A 20688-nucleotide genomic window follows, 5' to 3' on the forward strand; every position below is an offset into this window, starting at 1 on the left:
TCTGTCCTTGAAGGATGCTTAAGGTCAGGTCCTGTGATGTGGTCTTGACACTACTTGCAGTTTAAATCTGAAATAGCTCATGTTTTGAGTGTGAATCCCAGATAGCTGCATTAATTTGAAACATCGGGAAGGGGAGGGACAGAATGAGTAGCTGCTCAAACCAGCATTCTGTGCTTCCTACTCATGCAAGCTTCCAGAAAAGCTCTTGCCACCGCTGACTAAGCTGACCTAGCATGCTTTCTCTGCTTGTGACATGTTGAAATCTCTTTGCAACGATTAACCAAATAACCTTCCCCCCTATTTCAGTTGTTGCTCCCAGGTACTGTGTCTCAGTGATGGAAAAGTGACAAACACCTTACCTTAACTAACCTTCCAGACAATCAGACTCTGACTTCCCATTCTGTCTCCACTGTCATGCTTGGTCTTCCATCTTTTGAGTCTAGCCACACAGGGGACATGGGGATTCCTTGAGTAAAGTGCTCCATTTTATGTGGATGTTGTCCCTCTGCCTTATATGGCCATATCCTCTTCTACTCCTGCTCCAAGCAGTATCACTTTTTGTTCACATGATGCTGTGGGCCCCAGAGGCACTGATACATCAAGGCAATGCTTTAAAGTGCACTTTTTTGGTATATACACTAAATGTTCATTTTCCATATGTCTCCGTGAGAACCAGAGTTGAGCTCTAAATCAAAAGCTTACAAGGACTTTCATCTGAAAATTTGAACATATAGAGGATAGGATTTCTACTTACTAATTGTTCATGAATACTCTTTCTTTGCCTAATATTTATAACTTTTTTAACATCTATTTCTATGAATACTATTCTCCTTTATTAAGTCTATTAAAATATAAGGTAGTACATAAGGAAAATTGTTTTCTTTTACCAAGAATTATTTATTTTCTTACCACATCTTTATAAAGGAGGAGGAGAAGCCCATAAGTCATGTAGAAAAAAAATCAACAAAATCTATAAAAATTTGTTTTCGTTTTTATGAGCTGCTATTAAAGATATTTCTATTAAAGGTAAAATAAGAAAAACAGTCAAAATATATTTAAGTATCCTGTATTTAACTTTAAATCTGTTTCGTGATTTAGTATCCACCATAGCCTAGTTACACCCTCTCTCCCCCTTATGTGCATGCACACATGTGAATGTGTGGGTGAGTTTGTGTGTGTGTGTGAGATTGTGCATGTTGTGTGTGTGTGGTACACTGTCACTAAAGGTTGAGTGAGGGGAGGATGTCTGTCCCTATAGATTTCCATGAGTTCAAGTACAGCAAACTAGCATAGATCATGGGTCCAGTATGTGATCTATCGAGAGAATTGTTTGGTGTCTTCATAGCATCAGAAGATAAGAATAGAGGACCCATTTATTATAGAAGCATAGTGAATGTAAAAAGAGAGGTGTAAGGAGGGCGGGAATAAGGATCTTGAAATTTATCATTTATTAATTGGCCTTTTATCTTGGAAGCAAATACGTTCCACTGAGGCAACACCTTACTATCCTTACAAATCTCTTTTGAGATATTTCTTCTTGCATGGCAGTTTTCATATTATATCAGCCTTCTTATACTTAGAAAAATAAATATGACCAAGATCCTATCTTTTTCAGGTGGTTTGACATGTGATACTTTCCTCCATGGAGACTGGGATCTACCTGAGGTCATTCTCTCCTCCTATTTGCCCTGTGCTGTGCAAGCACTCAAGCAGCAGCTGTACTCATCCTCAGAGAGAATGTCTCTCCTCCAGATGTTTCTTCCCTGTATCTTCTTACATGTTGTTTGTAGCACTTAGCTGTTGGAAAGCATAATAGTCTCTTTTTGAATGGAAAATGATTTCAGCACTATATTCACCTGGGGATGACAGAGGAACTTTGAGGAAGCATGCTAACTTTGTCATGGTGAAAGTGTTTTCCTTAGAAACAAAGAGTGGAGGAGTCCTAACACCTAGAGTTCAGGTGTTTTGTCTTACTAGTAATTATTTATTAGAAAGAAAATGTTGTGGAATAACTGAGATTAGGTAACATTTCCAGAAGGTACACTGGAAGCAAAATTGCTTTATTAGAAGAAAAGCTAATATTAGAACAGAGAAGAAAGTTAACATCTAGGCATAGAGATAAGAAACAAAATCAAGATATAAATCTTGGCTTCTTGTCAACGTGTATTTCATCTTGATACAATTAGTATTTAAATTCCCCAAGTGTAGGAAAAGCCAATTGCAGACTCTTAAATGAAACTGGAGCTATGCATGAGACATAAGTGGCTATGGCTTTAGAAACTCGAGGGATAGGATGAATGACAGGAAGCACGGTTCTCTGTATACAATAAACAGTGTACATGTGCTATGGTCATCACTGTAAAATAACTTCAAGAACGAATTTGCATTTGCTTCTAAAATGCCCAGTTTTCAGTATTTTTTCTGATAATAGTCAAAATGTTTCACAAATACTACCACGTTTCTTATGAGGGCACTGAAAGTATTGAGAAAAATATTTCATAAAAACTAATAAATCATTAAAAATAGTTTGCAGGTTTTTATAGTCAGTCCCGAGTACTAAGAGCTTTACTCTCAACAGGTAACACACTGGTCAATGAGCTCAGATACAAGACACTAGACCATTAGGACTTGCTGGAAGTCTGACATAGTAAAATGTTATGATAAGCTCATGCCCAAGATAGTCACCATCAGAATTGTTGCTGTTGGTTCTTGAATCATCACAAGACCATCTCAGACCTTATCATAATTTTAAAAACCACTTACTTATAGACAACAGTTGCTCTTTAGACGACAAGTCTGCAATTTAACTTTCAGAGTTTCAAGTGATAGGTGTGTACTGTGATATATTTACTCTACTCACCACTCTTGAGTACATTATTTAGTACAAATCCTGTCCAGAATTCCATTGTGCAAAGGAACAATGAAATTTATAGACAGATATTTTTGCCACTTGTAGTTAATTCTTTCTCTCCTTGACCTTGCATGAAAATCTGCTTTTATACCAAACTTGGTGAAAGTGCAGATGGTTTCTCAGTCTGCCTTGGAATTCGTTCTCTTCTTTGGAATTCTGAGAAATACTCTCTGATGAAGAATAGAAGCTCTCTTATATGGGAATACAACCCACTCTCCACTGCTTTATTGTAAGACTGTTATATAAAGGCTGTTCTGTGAGTCTTATGGCCACAGACATTGACACTGACAGCTCAGTATGAGTGAAGGATCTGAGGCACTCGGGCACAGCCAGGGCCCTTGATAAAGATAAACACAGGCAGTGATTCAGCTCTGAGGTCACATCCTTCAGATTTCTTTTAGGACACAAAAGTCTTGTTTGAATAGATTTCAGTTGGTATTGTAGCACTTGGACAGAGATCATCCTGACTGTCATGATGTAAGAAAAGTAAACCCAGGAGAATTTTAGTAGGCTGATCAATTTAATACAGGCAGTAAGTGACAGTTTAAATATAAGAGTCAAGTCACCTGGTCCTTCTGTATAGAGGATTTTCCTTCTGTGGAATGCAGTGTTTATGATGATTCCTTTCAAATAATATGTTTCAGTCAGTAGAATAATTTTCATAGAGAAGTGTTTTATGTGAAGCATGAAAGATGAAGAACTAGCTTATTTTTATTCATTTCAAAGTTTGAAAATAAAGCTTTTCTTTCTGAAGCAAGTTGAATCTCAGAAATGACACATTATCCATATTTTCACTTTGATTAGTGTCTTGATTCTAATTTTTTTAGTATAAATGCTAATTTTCCATATTTAATAGATGTTAAAAAGCACACTAAAATCAGGATAAATTATCCTTCTGCTTCAACAGATAATAACACACAGGAAAGAAAGCGAAGACAGAAATATTTCTGGAAATAAACTTGAGTTTTCCAAGAGACCATCATCCTATAATGAACCATGGAGGTAAACTTGCATCACCTCATAGATTTGTGTAAAATCACTTTATAGGAAACTATACTAAGGATTTTTTTTTTTTATTTATGGAGGGTTTTTTCCCTGTAAAAAAAAACAGCAATGTTTGCGATCAACATTGCATGACATAGGATGTTTATTTGTATGCTGTAAGATATTCACTCATTCTTTCTACTTCTAAATGAGGCTTTGAAATGGTGGACCTTTTCACTACAGTAAAATATCCATTCAGCAGAGCACAGAAAAAGATTGTGTTCTATCAGAAACCAGTACCCTTAGAATTTCCTCAGTACCCAAAGGAGAATGAATTCATCAGGAAGGTGTCTGTTAGCAGGATGAAACTGAGGTGGGATAAGAGAAATGTGAGCAGTTTCTTATTAACAAAATATGCACTCATTTTCTTTGAGAAAATAAGAGAATATTTTTAAAAGTTCCAAGTTGATTTTCTTGATAAACTGAGGGTATATATCCTTTTTGTTAGTGTTCCTTGGTATTTAAAATGTGTCCCTATAAGAATTTTCTCATTTCATTTTTGTACAGTTTTATGGAAGATAATTATCTTATTAGTCTACAGAATAAGAACCATAGGCAGAAAAAGATGATGTGGGAGCAGATCTTGATCCAAGTCCTAGAGTTCCAATGGTGATTTTTATTTAAAAAAAAATCACGGTTAGAAACTCTAAGAAAGTTAACTGGTGCCTCATATTTGACCATGTCCCCTGGAGGGTGAGATCTGTTGGCACTCAGAGGAAGGATAGCAGGATACCAAGAAGAGACTTGATACCCTATCAGCATATACAGGGGGAGGTAAATCCCCCTCAGAAACAGTCATAGGGGAGGGGAATAAAGGGAAAATGGGAGGGAGGGAAGAATGGGAGGACACAGGCGATGGGATAACCATTGAGATGTAACAAGAATAAATTAATAAAAAATTTTTTTAAAAAGAAAGTTAACTTAAGTGGAAAATAAAGGTGTTCCCGGTTTTGCATTGTATGTTGTTAGGCAAATAAGGATATAAAATAAAACTTTTTCCAGTTTTTGCTCTTACAGAAGAATGTAGAAATGAAAATAAGTCCAAAGTTGTTCCTCCAAACATTGGGAATGAAGAGGAGCTGGACAGATGGCTCAGCAGTTAAGAGTGCTGGCTGCCCTTCTAGAGGACCCTGGTTCAATTCCCAGCAACCACATAGCAGCTAATAATCGTAACTCCAGTTCTGCATATCTGACACCCTCACACCCTCAGACATACATCCAGAATTCAAACCCAATGCAAATAAAATAAAAATAAATAAGTTATGTAAAAAGAAAGAAATGATAAGACAATGAATAAGAACTAAAATTTTTATCATAAACTAGTTTGACCTGAGAGATAATTACAAAAGGAATATACATGTGATAAATTGTCAAGATGTCTGTTTAAGGTTTTCACAGTATCATGTAAATTTACTTTAATGGAAAAGTACAAATTCATTATGTAATATAATTTATATGTATATATTTTTCTATGATAATTTTATGCATACATGCAGAAAACTTATTTACACAAAATTAATAGTACAGTAGCAATTATGTCTGCTGCATACTATACTATAAATTCCCAAAATATGTTGTTTAAATTGTACACAAAGGCCTTTGGTAATCATGAGTAAAATGGGCAAATTATATAAATGTAACTTATATAGAATTGTATTTTCATTTTTCGTGTCTTATGCTTAGAGTCAAATGGAAGAGGGAATATATTCTACATATGTATACACTTGATCTAAAGAAATCTCAAAGACACTGCACTTGTGAAGTCTTTTAAGATATTTGTTCTCTTTCTACCATATCTCACCTGCATTTTAACCTCATGTTCTTTTTCATTGCTCTTCCTAGAACCTTTCTTGTATTATACTCCTTTTAAGTCTAAATTATTCACAATGTTAGAGGTCAGCTTATACCAGCAAAGTATATGTGCAGCTATTACCTTATTGACTTTAATCTATGAACTAAGCATTTCTGTGTGCATATGTGTGTGTTTGTGTGCACGTCAGGATGCACATAACTTATTTAATAAAAAAATACAGCCACAAGCCCTGTGGTGGATAAATTCTTGATAAGTCCTAAAATCATATGAAACAAAAAAATCTCTCTATGATTAAATATTATTTGTATGCACTAATATTTCTATTTATAATGAACTAGAGAAGACAATTCCTCATATTTAGAACAGTCTGATGTTATTTTGCGGTTATTCTTATTTACTTTTTGCTCCAACTATAAAACACTCAGGTGCCTCTGGACCTACCTATACATTGGCATCTCCATCTAGGGCTAATGAAATAGTCAGAACTAAATAATAAATCTTCCAATAATATTTGTAAAAATGAGATGGACTTTACATACCTGCAATCTCAGCACTTGGAAGGTTAAAAAGATTAAGAGTTAAAGTCCATTCTTGACTCAATAAAGAGTTCATAGCCAGAATTAGTTATATGAGATCCTGCCCTAATATATATCAAAATTATTTCTCTTAAAATAAACACTTTGTTACTACCTGTCCATCTAGTAATGCCATTTCTTACTAATAGCATAATGTTTTTATAAAAAAAAAATTCTAAAGTAAAAGATACATATTTGAAATGAGAAAGAACTGTTGCTGTTGTCACCCAGTGCCCCCCTTAACAGTCTTGCTGGTGTCCCATATTGGACCATGTCCCCTTGATGGGGAGGCCCAGTGGCACTCAGAGAAAGGATAGCAGGCTACCTACCAAGAAGAGACTTGATACCCTATGACTATATAGAGGGGAAGGAGGTCCCCCTCAGTCACAGACATAGAGGAGGGGAATAGGGTGAAAGCAGGAGGGATGGAGGAACAGGAGGATAGAAGGGATGGGATAACAACTGAGTGGTAATATGGATAAATTAATTTAAAATTTAAGAAATATCAAAAAGAGTCTTACAGCCTACCCCCTTTTAAGATATTTTAACTATCTATCTGCTTTCACATTTCTCATACTAGGCACTGAGCACTGATAGCAAGAGGTCTATTCTTTTCCTTCTAATTTGTGTATTGATTGCCTATTTTAATTCTAAAGCACTGCTTAACAAATCCTGGCTACAGTAAGAAAGTAGAGGATTTTAAGATAGCGGCACTGATGGCACACTGCATTTGGTTAGCAGGAAATCCAGGAGTGCAGAGCGACTTAAAGACCAAACTGAGAACTACAAACCACCAGTGCTGCTGATTCTCAGGTGAGAAGGATCCAAATTGTGTGGGGCATGGATGGGTCTGACCCCTGGCCAGCCAGCTAACCCACTGAAAAATCCCTGGGGACAGCCTGTATTAGCTGCCATCTTGGGAAGGACTGTAGGAAAACCCTGCAGTTTTGGGCCCTCACTGCTAGCTGCTGCTTGTGGGATCCCAGACAGAAAAACTGTGGGATATACTTGCAGCTCCCCCACCCCTATATTAGATGCCTCCTGATAAAAGAGTCCACGGCACCCAAGTACCTTTGAGCCCTGAGCTGTCTCAGACCTCCAGCTACTTGCTGGCCTTGACTGGCTGGGTCATGGAGCAGATAAATATACCCCTGCCATCTCAACAGAGCCTGTGGCACTTCTGAGCACCTTAGAGACCCGATCTCTTATAAAATCCCCAACTGCCTACTAGCAGGGAACATACTTTGTAGCTGGCAGAGCTGAATCCAGGCTCCGGGCACAGTCCACACTAGCTGTCATCCTATGAGCAATTTCAGGCATTGGTCTGTATACCCACACCTGCCTGAAGTGTACCACTCAGATACAGCTAAGACACAAGGCAAGCCCACTGAGCAGACAGCAGCTTGGGTCATATTACTCATTAGCTGCAATCCTGCTAGCCGCTTCTAGCTCTGATCTCACACTGCCCACTGCCTATTGGACAGATGCACCTAGGTCATAGAGCAGAGACTTGTGCAGGCCACACACCACATTAGTTGCTGTTTCCTGAGAAGTTTGGAACTCTAATCTCTCTTGGTTGGCCTTACCCAAACGAGGCACAGAGAACCATCTGTAACACAGCAGATAGACTGAGTCCTGCCATCTCGAAAAGGACTGTAGGGTTCTTGAACAACTTTGGGCTCACACCTCCCTTGCATGAACCAACTGGGACATTGTCAGGAAACTCAGCTGAGCTGAGCTGAGTGCAGGCTCTAACATCCACCATCCAACATCCTACAGAGGACTCTGGGGATCCCTAGCAAACAACCTTTGTCTTGGAGTTCTCTTTAATTGCTCTCAATTGGCCTGACCAACCTGAGGCACAGATAACAACATCATTGGAGAAATCTTTAGGCCTGCTAACACCAGAGAAAACCAGATGATTAGAGGACAAACAAGAAGACTAGCAACAAACCCGAGAGCCATATAACAACACAGGAAAACAATGATCCTAACACAGCAAGCCCTGTAGATATGAACACCCATTAAATGAAAAAAAAAAAAGACTTTAAATCTGAGGTATGAAAATGATAGAAGTTGTGAAAGAAGAAATTAAATCACTCAAAAAAAAAAAAAACCCACAGGAAAATATAAATACAAATCAGAAAAGAAAAAGTAAAACTATCACTATTTTCAGATGATATGATAGTTTACATTAGGGACCCCAGAAATTCTATGAAGGAACTTCTACAGCTTATAAACACCTTCAGCAAAGTGGCTGGATACAAAATCATCTCAAAAAAAAATCAGTAGCCTTCCTGTATTCATGTGACAAACAGGCTGAGAAAGAAGTTAGGGAAACAATTACACAATAACCACAAATAATATAAAGTATCTTGGTGTAACTCTAACCAAGAAAGTGAAAGATTTGTATTGAAAAAAAACCTTCAAATCTCTGAAGAAAGAATTTGAAGATTTCATAAGATGTAAAGGTCTCCCATGCTCATGGATCGGGAGAATAAACATAGTAAAAATGGCATCTTATAATAAAAGCAATCTACAGATTCAATGCAACTCCCATCAAAATACCCAAACAATTCTTTACTAACCTTGAAAGATGAATTCTCAACTTCATATGGAAAAACAGAAACCCCAGAATAGCTAAAATGATCCTGTATAATAAAAGATCTTCTGGAGGAATCTCCATCCCAGATCTCAAGCTGTGCTATAGAGCCACCGTGATTTAAACAAACAAACAAACAAACAAACAAAAGCAAAAAACAAAAAAACAAACATGGTACTGGCATAGAAATAGGCTGGTTGGTCAATGGAACTGAACTGAAAATGCAGAAATAAATCCACATACCTATGGACACTTGATTTTTGACGAAGAAGCCAAATCCATACAATGGAAAAAAGATAACATCTTTAACAAATAAGGCTGGTCTAACTGGATGGCTACATGTAAAAAAAATGAAAATAGATCCATATCTATCACCTTGTACAAAACTGATGTCCAAAGGGATTAAAGACCTTAACATAAAACCAGACACACTAAATATGTTAGAAGAAAAAGTGGGGAAGAGCCTTGATCTCATTTGCACAGGAGACAACTTTCTGAAAAGACGACTAACAGCTCAGGCCTTAAGATCAACCACCAATAAATGCGACCTTAGGAAACTGAAAAGCTTCTGTAAGGTGAAGGACACAAAATGACAGCCTACAGACTGGGAAAAGATCTTCACCAACCCTACATCAGACAAAGGGCTAATAACCAAAATATATAAAGAGTTCAAGAAATTAATGTCCACCAAATCAAATAATCCAATTAAATGGGGTACAGAACTAGACAGAGAATTGTCTACAAACAAATAGCGAATGGCTGAGAAACACTTAAAGAAATGTTCAACATCCCTAGTTATCAGGGAAATGCAACTCAAAAGGACTCTGAGATTCCACCTTACACCTAACCAAATGGCTAGGATAAAAAAACTCAGGTGACAGCAAATGCTGGTGAGGATGTGAAGAAAGGAGAAAACTCTCCCATTGCTGGTGGGAATGCAAACTTGTACAACCTCTTTGGGAGTCATTCTGGTGCTTTCTTATGAAACTGGAAATAACTCTACCTCAGGACCCAGACATATTACTCCTGGGAATATACCAAATGATGTTCCACCATACAACAAGGACATTTGCTCAACATTGATCACAGCAGCTTTATTTACAATAGCCAGAATCTGGAAACAACCTAGATGTCCCTCAACCAAAGAATGGATAAAGAAACTATGGTACATCCATATTAATATTAATATTCAGCTATTAAAAACAAGGAAATGTTGAAATTTGCAGGCAAATGGATGGAACTGGAAAAGATCATCCTGAGTGAGGTAACACAGACCCAGAAATACATGCATGGTATATACTCACCCATAATCGGACATTAGCCACATAGTACAGGATAACTACACTACAAAACAGAGTCAGAAACATCAACCAAGGACCATGTATGATGTGGACCTAGACCCACTGCTCGGATTTAGTAGCACGTTCTCCATGTGCATCCCATGTGTGGAGAGCAGGGACTACTTCAGACATAGCATCTGGCCACCAAACTTAGATTGCTTCTCCCTGGCAAGACAGCCTTGTCAGGCTACAGAGGAAGCGGTTACAGCTAATACATATGAGACTTGACAGTCTGAGGTCAGACATTAGGACAAGAGGGCTTCCCTGTCTGAGTACTAAGGGAGGGAGGGAGAGGGGATGAGAGAGGGAGGCAGGATCAGGAGGGAATGAGGGACGGTGCTACAATCAGGATGTGAAGAATTTAAATTTCAGAACAAGCAGGTAACTTATATTGCTAATCCCACCATATGGGACTAGCTCTGAGACTGCCTGAAACGTGAGTGTCTAGGCATAGACAATGCTTCTTGTTGACTACACAACCCTATGAATTACTACAGAGGCCATTCTTCATATGGCATAAATGAAGATTTACAGATGTCTTTTTTTCCTGCTCATACAAAAACATAAATCCAGCCTTAGTTGTTCTGTGCATCATGCACACCTTATACAGTTATAATTTTAGGATTGTATAATGCTTGTGAAATTACATGCTTTCATAACAAAAGAACCAGACCCTGACATTTGATCAGACCTGAGAGGATGTATTCCTTGCAGCATACTGGATATTGACATGCTGTTTGGAGAAAGGGGATGAAAAGAAACAAGGGGGAATATTGAAATATATAGGGAAGATAGGAAAAGAGTATATTTGTGAATCTACTCCTCAACTTAATGCCTAAATTGTCACTCACAAGATATTTTTAATGCACTGGTATAGAATTTTGTATCTAGATGCAAAATAAGTTCTAGATACAATGGTATAGAATTCAGATGTAAGGTTATTCTTTATATGCATTTTATATATTCTAATATGAATTATTGTACACATATATCTCAATTTTAATACAAGGTTTACTTCCAATGCTTTGAAAGTGCTAGACTAAGCTGTTTAGGAGAAATAAGTTATAAAATTAAATGTTAGTAGATTAAATCATGGTCATGTCAATTGCTAGTCTACTTTTATCACAAGAATATACATTTTATGTACAGCAGACAGACAAGGTCTTCAAAAGATAGAAAGGCAAGGTCTTCAAAAACACCAGAAACATGCAGAGTATGACATTTAAAACAGCTTTTTATTACTTTAAACATTCATTGACAATGAGACAGGTTAACTCCTGGCAACACCCAGCCTACCTCAAAGAAGACGATGAGCATCAAAGAACCTCCTTATTGAGATGGCTTCAAATGTGGCAAACAAGCCACTGGGCAAAAGGTCCTCATTTTTACCACAGACAGAATACTGCATAAAAAATGGGCAAGCTTGGATGCAGGCAGAGTCGAGGGCCAAACTCTGCCAAGACAGGGTAAACAAGTCCTCAATAGTTCCTGACTCGCAAATAACTCTGTCAGATATGTTGGGCCAGAATTTTGATGAAGATGCTCCAGCGTTAATAGAGAGTTTTGGGTGAATATTCAGGTAGAAAAATGTCTTTGTCATCTTTTCATTTGGAAAGCTACTAACCTGCACTCCTATCATACTCAGATAATTAAGTTTATTCCTTCTCAAGCCTCTGAAGTAGTTGAAGACCAGGTAGCTTAGTTTTACAATGAAACTTAATTGATTAGGGGTTAAACTGTTTTTAGGTCTAGATAGGTGTTTTGAGTTGAAATGATAATATGTGTTGGAGATTGATTTACACTCAGAAATTTAGATGCACCAAGATAGGAAAGAAATCTTCAAGGCTGTCAAATACTAATAGCCAAAACACTAAGAATGTAACATTTATATAATTCCTGATTATGTCACAGTTATTCTTGCCATAGGTAATCTACTGTATATGTGTTTAATAATATAAATGTATATGCAATAAAATAAAATAAAATAAAATAAAAATAAAAGTAAAAATATGGACAGAAGAAAGGAAAAAGATAGAAGGAAATAAAAATTTAGCCCGAAAAAAATACATACCTAAATACAATCTGGAAATTTTATGTTAAGTAACAAGCAACTGAAAAAAAAAAACCCAAGAAAAAAAGAATGTAGAATGATTATTACATCAGGTAGAAGAAAAAAAAATGAAAAGAAAAAGAAAAAGAAAAGGGAAGGAAAACAGCAATTCATTTGCCATGCTAAGAAGTGCCTGTTTTCTAATCTACAGTGTCTGTTAGGGGCCTCTTTAAGATGTCATTTTTTGTGACAGACTTCATAAACTCTAGGTATGAAAGTAGCCAGAGTAGAGTTGTCTGTCATTCTCAGAGAGGCCATCAATCATTTTAAAAGCATGCATGATTTACTTACTCCAAAAGATAAAGATCCAGTGCCCTCAATCACTGGATTTTATGTCAAAACATCTCATAAGTTTGGCCAAAGTAAACACAATAGTTTTAATTGGTCAAGTCATTGATCTTTTAAGGATGTTTACTAGATTCAGCTAAAAATTATTTTATATTTTTATAAAACTATTTTATTTTTCTCAATTCAAAATGTATCTCCACCTTTCTGATAAACAGCTAAATATAGTCCTCTCTGAAACATGGCCTTCCTTGACTCCTAATCAAATAAGGATATAGGCAAGGCCAAAGGGAACATTCTGCTGAGGGCATGTACTTGCTGTCTACACTGATGAAGATTGTTTTGTTTTGACTGTTGTAGATACAGCTGTAAGAAATTGACAAAGGATATGGCATATTATATTATCCATATGTATAAATGTTTCCATTATAATCATGAAAAGGAAAGGGTACAAGTCTGAATGCACAAGGAATAGTAATTAGAATACAGAGAGAGAGAGAGAGAGAGAGAGAGAGAGAGAGAGAGAGAGAGAGAGAGAGAGAGAGAGAGAGAGAGAGAGGCTTTTCAAGACATGGTATCTGAAACAATGCTGGTAAAACTATGAAAAAAAAATGTCACAATTCCTGAAGTTAGATACTTGACTATTGTGGTCACCATATTAAATTCTAGTACACAATAGCAAATTAAATAATTATATCCAGAAAATTAAATGAGTAAGCCTATTAACTATATCACTTTTGTTAAAAAAATACTTCAATGAAAAATTCTACTTGCACATGATTGAAGTTTACTAAAAAATAAAAAGTAGACCTAGCCTTTCCCCACAGACTCTCTCACAGACAGGTTCTTGCTTTCTAGAAAACAATGAAGTTATTCCTTTTGACAAACCACTACATCCTTTTGATAGCCAGTTCCAGGTTGACTTCTTTGATACTTATAATGGGCAGCCCTGGTTCCTTAAGCCACAGCCTGAAACTCTGTGGTAGTTAATAGAGAATGTGGCATTGTTTTCATCAGAGAAAGAGGGATGCTCTCTTGTCAAGAAAAATAATCTAGGACTGCGAATTTGTTTTCTATCTGCTCAGTGCATACAAGGTTTACATGTTCACTGAAAGTCTTTTTCTGTATCCAAGGTATTCAAAATGTGATGTTACAGATGCCTACCTTCAAATGCAGGAAATATAACAGCACCCAGTCTTACATATAAACACTGAAAAGAATAAAACCACTTTCTCTTTTTGGAAGGAAGGAACTATCGAGGACTTGCTTACCCTGTCTTGGCAGAGTTTGGCCATTGATGCTGCCTGCATCCAAGCTTTCCCAATTTTAGGCAGATTTCTGTCTGTGTTAGAAAGGAGGACATTTTATGCAGTGGCTGGTTTGCCACATTTGAAGCTATCTCCATAAGGAGGTTCTTTTGGAAGCTGTTAACTTGCACTTGCTGTATACTCAGGTAATAAGTGTTATCCCTTCTCAAGTCTCTAAAGTGGTTGAAGACCAGATAAAGCTTAGTTGGTTAGATATTAAGATGTTTTTTGGTCTAGATAGATGTTTTAAGTTGATAATGACAAGATATGATAGATACTGATTTATATTCAGAATTTTAGAATCACCAAGATTGGAAAGATGTTTTCTTCAAGGCTGCCAAATGCAAATAGCCAAAACATGAAGAATGTGACATTTATATATTTCCTGATTGTTTCGTGCTTCTTCTTACTGCAGGTAGTTTATTGTATATATGTGTAATAATATAAATGTTTATGTAAAAATATAAAAATTACAAAAACACTTTCTCAACAACTGTTCTACCGTTATGACCTACATTTATAACCATTTCATATGCTTAATTAAAAGGTATGATGTGCAATAGGCAGAGTTTTTTAGAATACTCTTTGAGGGAAGCTTTTCTATCATTGTCAAGAACTAAACTGGTTTCAGATGATAGTGAACTATGAAATAAACTGGAAGGCAATGAGACATTTTAGCATATTACTCAATCTTGGATACAAAGGTTCATTTTTACTAATTGTGCATTTATTTTAACTCCTTGTGATGATATGCAAGTTTCTAGGATAGCTAATTGGTATTTAACACTTCAAATTGATGAACTATTTTTTATTTTATACCAAATTAAAACATAATGAGCACAATTACAATCAAAGCATTTCTTCCTGTATATATTGGCCTATGTTTCATTTGGGTAGGGGGAAGAGTAATAAATCTCAGGTGTCAGCTTCAAAGCTGGTGCTTAAGTTGTGTCGTGACATAGGTATATTTGCATGTCTACATCCTTGTTTTATGTTATTCCTAGGCACACTTATTATTAAATGTGGTGGATTCAAATAAATGCATCCCACATAGGCTCATAAGTTAGAATATTTTGATCTTAGAAGATAGAAGTATTTTAGAAGGAAACACCTTTTGGAAGAGGTGTGTCACTGTGGACAGATTTTGATGCTTACAAACATTTATGCAATTCCCTCCCCACCTCACCTCTCTCTCTCTCTCTCTCTCTCTCTCTCTCTCTCTCTCTCTCTCTCTCTCTCTCTCTCTCTCTCTGTGTGTGTGTGTGTGTGTGTGTGTGTGTGTGTGTGTGTGTGTGTGTGTGTCTGTGATGGTTGTGTCTCAAGGTTTAAGTTCTTGACAACTGCTCCAGTACTGTGTCCACCTGCAAGCTGCCATGTTTCTTACTGTGATGGTCAGGGATGCTAACACTCTGGAAGTGTATGCTCCAAACTAAAAGTTGACTTTTATAAGTTGACTTAGTAGGGGAATTTTAGTACAATGATAGAAAATAAGTGATCGTGCAGGAAATGATAATTTCAAAGAGGACAAACAAATGGCATTCATTTGATTCATTCGCTATGTGAAATAGTGCTATAAAAATTGATCAAAAATTAAATTGTTAAAATGAGCAGGGAATATTTTGAGGAAAAATCACTTCTAACCATATCTACACATCTACACAAATAGGACTTAATTGAAGATAATTGAAGAAAAAATATCAAGTATTCTTGCTTTTATCCTCCTCCAGTTACAAGTTCAACTTTAATTTATTTGAATGTGAAGAACTGGTGTGCTTCAAGGAAGTGGATGCTAGTATAATACATTTAAGTTAATTCTTTATATTAGTGAAGATTAACCAACTACAAGGATAATGTCAAAGTTTAAAAATGTATCATTTGTGTTACTTAATTACATGTTATCAATGCAAAGAATAACTTTTGTTTCAAAGGAAATAAATAATCTTTTATTTTCAATCAAATATGAGAGATGATGACCCGAGAATAAAGGTTGCCCTGAGTAACATGTTCTTGAACTTTTCCTTGTTATAGAGGCAAGGAATGACACAAATCAAGACATTTACCAAATACTGTAGTGGAGAAACTAGGTAGCCAATAGCAGTAAAGAGAACCATGCTAGAAGTTTTCAGTGTGGGCTGACAACATTTTTAGCTTTGTAGTTTGTGGAGATGGGTGTTCTAGTAAACATTTCAAGGTTTAACTTGTTAGGGGAAAGGATATTTGGCTAGGTATCGAGGTGGGATAGGAATGGCTCTTTAAAAGAGCTTAACTTCATTCGACTCTAGAGGTGAAACTTTGTGACTTTCTGCAATTTCTAATTCCTAATCAGTCAGTCAGCCTTATAGAGCCTTCAACATAGATGTGAACTTTTTCATGGAAACATTAATCTACCATATCTTATGTTGCTAGGAATCAAAGACTCTTAGAAAACCAAGTACAACTTTTGTGAATGCAATGGGCGAAAGTATGCAAATCACAAAACAGGAAATTGGCCAAGCCAATAATGCCAAATAAATTTCACTCTAGTTCTACTAGTCAAGTATGATTGAAATACAAGCATAGAAAGATATTTCAAAATAAACAAGCTCACAAAAGCCTGAAGTACTGATGACCACAAGAAAACATTATCATCCGGATACAGCATGCCAGACGCATACTGAATCCGCGAAAGTTGTGACAGTATGTGCAAAACCTGTGTAAGCCCACATAAGACAAGATCCAAGAAAGAAGGAAGGAGTTGTGCACACAATCTCACCCCAATCTGTAGAGCTGTTCTCAATCATTCACTACCAGGGAATGGCAAAGGAGTTTCTCTGCAAGTCTCACCCCTGTGAGGTTGACCACTCTCTCCTAGAAGAGCACACCTTAGAACATTTGGTTAGAGAAAACTGGAAATATATATATATATATATATATATATATATATATATATTTTTTTTTTTTTTTCACTTACACAGACTTCTTGAGTGGATAGGAAAGAATGGGTGAACTGGGGAAGAGTAGAGGATTGATAGTGACAAAGTATATATGAAACAGTCCAAGAAGTATCAAAAAATTAAAGAAATAAACTAAGAAAAATTAAATAGGTTATAGTCTATTAATCATTTTCAGCAAAGTAGTTAGAAATATACTTTGCAACTTATTTGTAGGTAATATCTAAGCATGACCCCAAATTAAGCTAATGTGTTACAATTAATGCATTTAATGATGAGACACTAGGAAGATAAATTCACAGCACATTCTTCTCTGATATTTTACACTTGAGATTGTCCTCCTTTCTCTGGAGTCAAATAAAGTCAAGGATTCATGAAGATTCACAGTTTTGTGATGAGTGAAAATGCATTCCATAGTTTTAGTGAGAATCAAAGCCGTGAGCTTTACTAGAGCTTTTATGGTAATAACTTGTTCAGCAGCCCTTGGTTAACTACCTCAATATGTTTATATGGGATAATTAATCATGAAAAGCAGAGGTAGAGTTAGTTGTTGTGGATACGCTCAAAGAGGGAGAGATTAAGTGGTCTTGTAATGTCAGGTCTCTTTTCCAGTTACTTCCGTGATGTTTGGGTTTAAATGCAGGTTAAAGTGCTTCCATAGCTAATCAGTTCTTATGGTATGGCATGGTTATTCCTATCATTGATCCTCCTCTGTCTCACCCCTGCTTTCGCAGACAGGTCCTAAATCATGATCAAATGTGTCATTAATGTATTAGTAATCTGTCATCTGCTGAGGAAACAAATGTGTTTCCTACCTGATACATAGATCTGCTCTAGAGTATAGCATCACCCTATCTGATAATTATTACCACATATATGTGCTTATGAGAGAAGGGTGCATACTGCAAGTATTGCTCTTCCTGAATATGGTGTAACACAGGAGGAACTGTTAAGGGCAATAATTTACCTCTGTGCCTTCAACAAAAGATCAGAGACCAAATTAAGGCAATGATACCAGGCTCTTATCCTGCTCTTAGTGTATGTGCCAAAGTCAACATTTTTAGCAAAAGCAGCTTCTTAGTTATTGTGTCATAGAAGCATATTCAGGCCCTAGCTTACCCACTTCTGTCTGTCTTGGCTTGTTTCTTCGACTCTCTGATCAGGCACACTTTTCTCCAAATTCATGGGGGATGTCCAGATTTTCCCAGCACACTCCCATTCCCTGCCCCCACACCAAAACTGCTCTTTTCACTGAAATCTCAATAATTTCGAGATGATAAATTTTCATTTAACCAAGTTGAGTCTGCATCTGTTCTAAGAAAATAATCTCACATATAGAAAACGATTATACAAAGATTGTTCATCTTAAGGAAATTACCAAAATCAGCAAATGTCCATGCACATTTTACATACAAAACTTAGTGCAATTTCTTAAACTCCCTAAAAAGCTTATGTGCATATGCTGGTGTCTCTTCAGACTAGAAATCTTATGAGGACTAGCATTACATGTCAGGGGCCATGAATTTGTCCTTGGTCCTCACTGAGGACCATGCCAATGTCTACAGTCTGTCCAGTCACTGGAGACAATACAGAGATCTACAGCCCCTGCTAACCCCAGAGGCCACATGTTATCCCTGGGACATGCTGCTGCCACAAGCCATGTCGAAGTCTATGTTCCATGATGCAACTGACTCTAAAGGGCAAAGAAGCTTGCTTCTTTTTCAGTGTTAGCTATAGACTTACAGTTGAGAAGATACATCCCCCATCAAAAGAAAAAAATCTAGAGAAGAAGCCATTGAAGATAACTCTTAAAAATTATAATGTTACTTAAGTGGTTCTTCTGGCAGGTGTGCATATTTATGTATTGAAAAATACAGGACAGTTTTCTTATGAGTGTTTCAGACAGAACTGTGAGGAAGAGCTAGAAAATTATGTTTGATAAATGAGTGCAAATGTTAATAATACAAGAACAAATTAAAAGCAATTAATGTACAATTAATTAACTACTATGAAATAGTAGACCAAGTTATGAGAGACAAGGTGAAGGACATGTAAAAGTGGAAGACAGGGTAATCAGAATTGCGTGAGATAACTGCATTTGCCAATAAAAACCACAATATTATGTTTAAAATATAAAAATTATGTTGGCTCACATGGGTTAAAGGGTGCTCCTCAAACAAATATGTTAAATATTCAACCCCTGCACTTAAAGCACTTGAAGCAGTGCACAGGTAAAATGATGTCATTGTATATCATAGTGGGCTCTAGTGCAATAGCCAATGTCTTTATGAGGAAAAAGAGGTCTAAAGTTAGACAAAGGAAACATAAACACAGAAGAAAGCCTTGAGAGAATGGAGAAAAGCACTGTGAAACTGGACTGATGTGTAATACCAAGGATGGACAATTGCCTAAAACAAAGACTTTTTATCTTCTCTTATTTTATCTTAATTTTTTTTTTCTTGTGATGCTGGAGTTTGAAATCTCTGTCCCCTGAAAGCAGTTTTCAGTGAACTATGGTCATGCCTCCTGAAAACTTATATATGAGGGGCCAAGCATCTTCCGGTGCAAATAAACCTAGTCCCTCTGAGCTTCTTTTACTCCACGGGTAACATCTGAAACAGGAGAGGAAAAGGTGACTCTGAGAGGGTAGGAGCTTTCCACATGATGCTAACAGAGTATTAAAACAGTCAACCACCTTTGAGACATTCTGATTTTGTCACAGTGCAAAGAAAGTTTAGTTACATCTGAACAACCCCTATTTTCTTTTTCTTTCTTCTTCTGCTTTTTTTTCCCCCCTCAGCCACAGAGCTGGTTAATGACTTGTGGCTAATAGTTCTTTTTAACCTGGGGTTTTAGCAAGGTCACTGGAATCAGGGCACTTTTTCTGAGCCTGGCTTGCTAAGGGAGCTTACCTCGCCCCTGGTGAAGCATTGCCAGAATCTCCTGACCTTAATTTCACTGGATATTCAGAGAGATTCAGGTGGAAAAAAGAATCACAATTCCTTAAAAAAAAAATGCAGGCTTTCCTACCCCACTCCGTGTCCCTGGGCCTGGGTGATTGGCACACTGAACTGCCCTTCTTTATCACCTGCAGGTTGGGCAGGCACTTCTGCTTCAGATCATCAAACTTTACAGCATCCTGAGGACCCTGGGCCAACTCTGGAAAAGTGTGCCCTTTTTGCTCCAGCACCGGCCTCTTTGCTGGCCACCATAAACTGCTGACTTACAGCAGCTCTTCGCACAGTGTGTGAATAATCCAATTACTGAAGCTTAGCTGGGAGAGCTCATCACAAGCAAAGCAGTGCACACCGGCACTGGAAAGAAAGGAACGTGGGAAGACCCGCAAAGCGAGTCAGACACTTTGGAGTTCCCAGAGCCACACTGCAAGGCAACTGATTAAATTCTTTTTGTCTTTTCAATCAGAGCTTTCACATTAGGACTAAAGAGCATCTCTGCTTGCAACAGTTCTGCCTGTCTGGACTGCTGGATTTAATTTGGCCTCGCTCTCCACCTCATGTAGAGTGACAAGCAATAGGGGCTGGGCTGGCATGTAAGATGAATGGAATTCTATGCAAGGCTTTCTTATGATCCACCCACTCTTCTGATCTTAGGCAAGGATAGAAGTGTTAAGTCTCACATCTGGGACCCAGGAATGGAAATGGGACTTTGTGTCAGGTGGCAAACTGCAGAGAGTGTAATTGAATTGACAGGTGCCATTGCTGTTCAACCATATTGGTTCTAAGCTGAATTCTCCTGCTTCCAGCTTTCCTT

This window comes from Acomys russatus, chromosome 1, assembly GCF_903995435.1.
Source record: "Acomys russatus chromosome 1, mAcoRus1.1, whole genome shotgun sequence".
Classification (NCBI taxonomy): Eukaryota; Metazoa; Chordata; class Mammalia; order Rodentia; family Muridae; genus Acomys; species Acomys russatus.